The sequence below is a fragment of the Zootoca vivipara genome, chromosome 3 (assembly GCF_963506605.1).
Source record: "Zootoca vivipara chromosome 3, rZooViv1.1, whole genome shotgun sequence".
Taxonomy (NCBI): domain Eukaryota; kingdom Metazoa; phylum Chordata; class Lepidosauria; order Squamata; family Lacertidae; genus Zootoca; species Zootoca vivipara.
The window spans coordinates 119,839,877-119,847,626 of record NC_083278.1 but is presented as its reverse complement, the minus strand read 5'-3'; positions in this window follow the sequence as shown (position 1 = coordinate 119,847,626).

The following is a 7,750-nucleotide window of genomic DNA, read 5'->3' as shown; positions in this document are numbered from 1 at the left end:
CAGCCGCCTCACACCGAGCGGCCCGCGGGAGCAGCGGCCGGCGCGCAGGCGCGAGGAGGAGGGGCCGCGCGGCTCCCCGAGGCGCCGATTGGCCGCGGAGGCGCCCGCCTCGCGCCCGCACGCTCTGCCACGTCCCCTGCCGAGCCCGCCTCCTGCGCCCACGTGACACCGCAGGCCTAGTGGCCCGGCCGCGGGGTTCTGCCCTTCGCCGCTAGGGGCGCTCTGCCCGCGTCTCTTTTCCGTTTCCTTGCCTCCGTGTCGCAGCTTTTCTCCCCGCCAGGGGGCGCCCTGCTTCTCCTCCTCTCCATCGGATCTCCGCAGCAACCCTGCGAGGTAGGCTAAGGCTGAGACACCGTGAACGCCGGGCCAAGTGAGTTTCCTTTATTAGCAGCAGGTATTCCGAGCGATAAAAGGAGGATATTCTTATATGCCACTACAGCAGCAATAATAACAACAGCAATAGCAACAATCATAATTTATTATTTATACCCCGCCCATCTGACAAGAATGCTCATTGCTAGAAAATGGAAGTGGAAAAAGGAGGAATGGCAAGTAAAGTTCTTTGAATACTGTACATTGAGCTGGCTAAAAGGACAGGAACAATTAGGAATAGAACAAGCCAAAAGTTCACTAAGGAATGGGAGTGTTATAAAAATTACCTAGAAAAACATTGTTCTCAAATAAAACCTTTATTATGCTTTTAACCTTTAAGCATCTTAAAAAGCAGAGACATCACCTTGCCGACAAAGGTCCGTATAGTTAAAGCTATGGTTTTCCCAGTAGTGATGTATGGAAGTGAAAGCTGGACCATAAAGAAGGCTGATCGCCGAAGAATTGATGCTTTTGAATTATGGTGCTGGAGGAGACTCTTGAGAGTCCCATGGACTGCAACAAGATCAAAGCTATTCATCCTTAAGAAAATCAGCCCTGAGTGCTCACTGGAAGGACAGATCGTGAAGCTGAGGCTCCAATACTTTGGCCACCTCATGAGAAGAGAAGACTCCCTGGGAAAGATCCTGATGTTGGGAAAGATGGAGGGCACAAGGAGAAGGGGATGACAGAGGACGAGATGGTTGGACAGTGTTCTCGAAGCTATGAACACGAGTCTGACCAAACTGCGGGAGGCGGTGGAAGACAGGAGTGCCTGGCATGCTCTGATCCATGGGGTCACGAAGAGTCGGACACGACTAAACGACTAAACAACAACATGCTTTGTTTAAATTTTGCAAAAGGCAAAACAGTTATTCTAACCAAACAAGTTAATACTGTTAGCAAGAAATGGAAAACAATTAAAGAAGGCAGTTAAAGGAAGGAAAAATGACTCAAATTGAGGTGGTAGACGGCAGTCAAATCAAAAGATTAGAATTTTAAAGGTTTGATAATTAAACACATTAAGTGTGGGGTAATGGGTGGTTGGAAAGATATTTAGTGGCTATGTAATTTTGTTTTCTCTTATGTATTCGTTTATTCTTAGACTTAGTCTGATTAATGGATGGAAAATCTATATGGATGTATACATACAAAACTTAATAAAAAAGAAATGGAAAAGAGGTGAGTTTCCTCAGGATTTGAACCTGGGTCTCGACCAGGCCCTGGTGCTGCACCACTGAGAGCTCTGGGCCCCTTGGTCACTTTCTCCCCCTCGGACTCTCTTCCTGTCAAGAAAGGCAGTTCCGTGGATGAAGGAATCGAGACCCTCCTCAAATGTGCAGATGACTCAAAACTGATGCCACAGAAGACAGAATCAGAATTCAAAATGATCTTAACAGAATGGAGAACTGGACCCAAAGGAAAAAAATGATTTTAAACAGGGACAAATGTCACGTTCTGCACTTAGGCAGGAAGAGCCAGATGCACAAATATAGTTTGGGGGGACACCAGGCTTACTAGTAGTACAGGTGAAAAGGATAGAGGGGTCTTGGTGAACCGCAAGCTGGATATGAGTCCAGAGTGTGATGCAGCAGCACAAAAAACCCTAATGCTATTCTAAGCTGCATCCACCGAAGTCTAGTGTCCAGATCAAGGGACGGAATAGTCCCACTCTATTCTGCCTTGGTCAGGCCACTGGAGTCTTGTGTCCATCTCTGGGCACCACAATTTAAGGAAGAGGTTGGCAATTTGGAAGGTGGGCAGAGGAGGGTGACCAAGATGATCAAGGGTCTGGAAACCAAGCCGTATGAGGAACGGTTGATGGAGCTGGGTTATGGAGAGGAGATGCCAGAGCCATCTTCAAATATGTCCAAAGGCTGTCACATGGAAGAGGGAACAAGCTTGTTTTCTCCTGCTCTGGAGGGTAGGACTCAAAGCAAGAGATTCCAGTGTCAAGGAAGATCCCAGCTAAACACCAGGAAGAATTTTCTGGCAGTAAGAGGTGTGTGACATTGCAATGGACTTCCTCGGGAGGTGGTGTGCTTTCCTTCCTTGGAGGTTTCAAAGCAGAGGTTGGATGGCAGGGGGCTGGACTAGATGACCCTCGGGATCCCTTCCAACTCTTCAATTCTTTGATTCTATTCATTCATTCCATTCCTTCGCAATCTCCTTATCCTCCTTTAACACCAAACGCCTCCCTAGATGGTCTCCTGCTACAAAGGTGTGGCTTCCAGCATCTAGTACCGGTATTCAGAATGATTGTTGCCTTTGACGGTAGAGGTGGAACAGTTCTCACCACCCACCTTGATTCCACCCCTTTGGGGATTTATAGCTTGTTGGACTCCAGCCTGCCCCTTCCCTGTCCTTCCTTGTCTCAAGAGATAACCATTTCCCTCTGGTTTACGGAAGGGTCACACCTGAAGGTGGCCTGGGAGAGGCCCCTGCCAGCCAGTGAAGGCAATATTGATGACGTGTAGGTGAGCCCAAGTCAGCTTTCCGTGTCCGCTCCATTTCACCAGGTATCCCTTGTGACCTCTGCCTCTCTTGGCCAGGCATCCCCAAACTTCGGCCCTCCAGATGTTTTGGACTACAATTCCCATCATCCCTGACCACTGGTCCTGTTAGCTAGGGATCATGGGAGTTGTAGGCCAAAACATCTGGAGGGCCACAGTTCTTGGCTCTCATTTAAAACCAAGCTCTCTACCCAGCCCCACAGGCTTCTGGCCTTAGCTCCAGCCAGCCTTTCCCTGAAGGGTGATCTAGCTCTCTTCATCTTGTGCTGATCTAGTGATTTGTGGTGTATTTTGTAGAGGTTTTTATGAATTTTATTGATTTTATGCTGTGCTATACTTTCTTAGTGTTCTGTTATGGGAAAAAACCAAATGGCCAAAGTATATCGAGAAGAGAAGCGGACACGGAGCAATGGATTCAAACTTCAAGAAAGAAGATTCCACCTAAACATTCCACCTAAACATTAGGAAGAACTTCCTGACAGTAAGAGCTGTTTGACAGTGGAATTTGCTACCAAGGAGTGTGGTGGAGTCTCCTTCTTTGGAGGTCTTTAAGCAGAGGCTTGACAGGCATATGTCAAGAATGCTTTGATGGTGTTTCCTGCTTGGCAGGGGGTTGGACTGGATGGCCCTTGTGGTCTCTTCCAACTCTAGGATTCTATGATCGTGAGAGAGCTAGCTGTGCACCGAGGAAGTCGGCCAAGCCAGTAGAAGCAGAGAAATGCTTTGTAAGCATTGGAGGCCATTAGCTACGTTGTGTTGCTGGCACCGCAATGCTAATGAACACCATTTAATTGATCTGACGGGCATCCGGATTGATTGGCCGTCCCAGGCAACTGAACCGGGGTACCAATAGTCATTTTGGTATTTTCCCTAACAGTTGGCGGTATAGTTGTTTTCTTTTGCAAAATACATTAAATATCTGTTCCGTGGAAGGACCCCTCCCCCCGATCCCATTTCTACATCTGGACCATGCCTGATCCACTTGATCACCGTCCCAACTCACACAGCAGTGGCAGAACCTGAGCAACAGGCTGGACACCTCACGGAGCTGAGGGTGGGCCAACAGCCTTGGTGAGCCAGAGTTAATTCTTCTGCCTGTTGTACCCATTGCAATGTGTTGTGCTAGGTGCTATATGGTTTTTAATTGTATTTTTGCAGACAGACCACAGACCACCCAGACGAGGCTCTTGGACCACTGCTTTGGGAGCTTCTAAGAAGCAAGTCAGGTGGGAAAGGACCAGGAAGGAGGAAGAGACCCTCTCTGTGATCTGCTTGAAAACCTGCATGGAACTCAAGCCAAGAATACCAAGAGGGGTGTGCATTGACACAAACGGCAAGTGTGTGTTGATTCTTAAAGTACCAGGGTAGCACAGCTGGTCTTCCCCTTGAAAGCCCCCCCCCTGCCCAGTGCTTCTAGTCCAGTGTTTCTCAACCAGTGTGCCACCAAATGTTTTGGGACTACAACTCCCATCATCCCTAGCTAGCAAGACCAGTGGTCAGGAATGATGGGAGTTGTAGTCCCAAAACATCTGGAGGCACACTGGTTGAGAAACACTGTTCTAGTTTACTCTAACATAGAGACAGTCATCCCACTTCTCTAACTTGGTGCTTGTAAAAGGCTAAGGTTGTAATTCAGTTTGAGACCCAAAGAAGAGTCCTTTTGAATTCCTGTAATCCAGTTTGGTGTACTTTTTGCCTACAAGAACTTCTTGCACCTCGGTGAACCGCCCTGCCTCCAAGTTGGGTCAGCCGTTTTATCTCCAAGCCACATAGAAAATGGGTGGGGTGGGGTGGGGGGAGGGAGGGAGGTGGCCTTCATGGTTCCTGTGCGCAGAAGCCCCTGCTCTGGGACCTGAAGCAGGGCCAGCCTTTGCGGAGCTGTGGCCAGATGCCACATGGCACGGAGTGGCTTCCCCAAAGGCTGCCCCCACCCACTGAAGTTGGGAGAAGCACTCTTGGAGCTCTTGGGTGAAAAGGATAAGGAATGGTCATTGAGATGCCTGGATCGAACATTGGGGAAACTCAGCTAGCAGTGAGAAGAAGAAGTGGACGCCCCTCGGGATTATCACTTACAACTGACAGGCGGAGAGTTGGAAGTCACTTTTATTCATCTCTCTCTCTTGCTTTATTCTGCTATTGTTCTTATTCCTTTGCTCTTACCGTGTTTCCCCTTTTTTAATACGTAGTCCGTATAGTTAAAGCTATGGTTTTCCCAGTAGTGATGTACGGAAGTGAGAGCTGGACCATAAAGAATGCTGATCGCCGAAGAATTGATGCTTTTGAATTATGGTGCTGGAGGAGACTCTTGAGAGTCCCATGGACTGCAAGAAGATCAAACCGCTCCATTCTTAAGGAAATCAGCCCTGAGTGCTCCCTGGAAGGACAGATCGTGAAGCTGAGGCTCCAATACTTTGGCCACCTCATGAGAAGAGAAGAATCCTTGGAAAAGACCCTGATGTTGGGAAAGATGGAGGGCACAAGGAGAAGGGGACGACAGAGGACGAGATGGTTGGACAGTGTTCTCGAAGCTACGAACATGAGTTTGACCAAACTGCGGGAGGCAGTGGAAGACAGGAGTGCCTGGCGTGCTATGGTCCATGGGGTCACGAAGAGTCGGACACGACTAAACGACTAAACAACAACAACAATACGTAGTCATAAAGTAAGCCATGGCAGGGTTTTTATGCATTCGCGAAATATAAGACATTCCCCGAAAATAAGATGTACCTTCTTGCTTTCCTTTAGAGCAGGGGTCCCCAAACTAAGGCCCGGGGGCCAGATGTGGCCCAATCACCTTCTAAATCCGGCCCGCGGATGGTCCGGGAATCAGCATGTTTTTAGATGAGTAGAATGTGTCCCTTTATTTAAAATGCATCTCTGGGTTATTTGTGGGGCATAGAAATTCGTTCATATTTTTTTTCAAAATATAGTCCGGCCCCCCACAAGGTCTGAGGGACAGTGGACCGGCCCCCTGCTGAAAAAGTTTGCTGACCCCTGCTTTAGAGCCTCGAGAGGCTTGAAACCAGGTGGGAGGGGGTGCATGAATTGAGCACGTCGCCAGGCGAGCCGCGCTGGGAGCCTCCCCACTCTTCCCAGAACTTTTTTCCACTCGGGCAGAGCGCCCGGACGGGGAAACCCCTCTGCGTCGGGAACCCTGCTGGCCCCTTCCGCGCCGCCGGAATGTTGTGGGGCCGCATGGCCCGAAGCAGAGCAGCGGCGGGTGACAAGCGGCGGCAGAAGCTGCGCCGCCGAAACGTTCTGGGGCCGCATGACCCAAGGCAGAGCGGCGGTGGGAGGCAGCGGGAAGTAAAGGGCAGAGCCGGGCAAAAGAGCTCGACACTTGCGTGTTGGTTTGCCCTGGTTCCCACAGACCCCTTCCCGTCAGGAAAATGGCAGCAGCAACCGTGGCAGTGATGGTGTTAACGGCGCCAGGAGGAGGAGGCGGGTGCTGCTCCGCTCGCCGCCTGGCTCAGCTCATTGCTGCGGGCGGCTTGTATGAGTGGGTTTCTCGTGTCTGGGTCGGCGCGCCTGAAAGGGAAGGAGGGGAGCCAAGGAGGGAGAAAGCAGGGCGGGAGAAAAGCCTTTCCTCTTTGCTAAGCCCCGCCGTCTCCGCCAGAACTCGGGCAGCGGGGGAAGCGGAGCGCTCGCGGGAGGCGAGTCGTCTGGGGTGTGTGAACGCGACGCTGCGGCGGAGCGGAGCGCTGTTTTATCGGTGCTGTTGGGTGTTGGCGGGGGGGTTCCAGGTCTCCCTGAGTTCTGCTCGCAGCCCCTCCCTGGTCTCTCTCCGGTGAAAGGAAGAATGGGTGGGGGTGAGCTAACGTACGTGTCATGTCTCCTCCTCATCCTGGAGAGTAGTGACTAGTGGGGTGCCGCAGGGTTCTGTCTTGGGCCCAGTCTTGTTCAACATCTTTATCAATGACTTGGATGATGGGCTTGAGGGCATCCTGAGCAAGTTTGCAGATGACACCAAATTGGGAGGGGTGGCTAACACCCCAGAGGACAGGATCACACTTCAGAATGACCTTAACAGATTAGGCAACTGGGCCAAAGCAAACAAGATGAATTTTAACAAGGAGAAATGTAAGGTACTACACTTGGGCAGAAAAAATGAAAGGCACAAATACAGGATGGGTGACACCTGGCTTGAGAGCAGTACATGTGAAAAGGATCTAGGAGTCTTGGTAGACCACGAACTTGACATGAGTCAGCAGTGTGATGCAGCAGCTAAAAAAGCCAATGCAATTCTGGGCTGCATCAATAGGAGTATAGCATCTAGATCAAGGGAAGTAATAGTACCACTGTATCCCACTCTGGTCAGACCTCACCTGGAGTACTGTGTCCAGTTCTGGGCACCACAGTTCAAGAAGAATACTGACAAGCTGGAACATGTCCAGAAGAGGGCAACCAAAATGGTCAAAGGCCTGGAAACGATGCCTTATGATGAACGGCTTAGGGAGCTGGGTATGTTTAGCCTGGAGAAGAGAAGGTTAAGGGGTGATATGATAACCATGTTCAAATATATCAAAGGATGTCATATAGAGGAGGGAGAAAGGTTGTTTTCTGCTGCTCCAGAGAAGCGGACACGGAGCAACGGATTCAAACTACAAGAAAGAAAATTCCACCTAAACATTAGGAAGAACTTCCTGACAGTAAGAGCTGTTTGGCAGTGGAATTTGCTACCAAGGAGTGTGGTGGAGTCTCCTTCTCTGGAGGTCTTTAAGCAGAGGCTTGACAGGCATATGTCAGGAATGCTTTGATGGTGTTTCCTGCTTGGCAGGGGGTTGGACTGGATGGCCCTTGTGGTCCCTTCCAACTCTACGATTCTATGATTCTATGATTCTATGATTCTATGGTGGCGGGTGTACGTG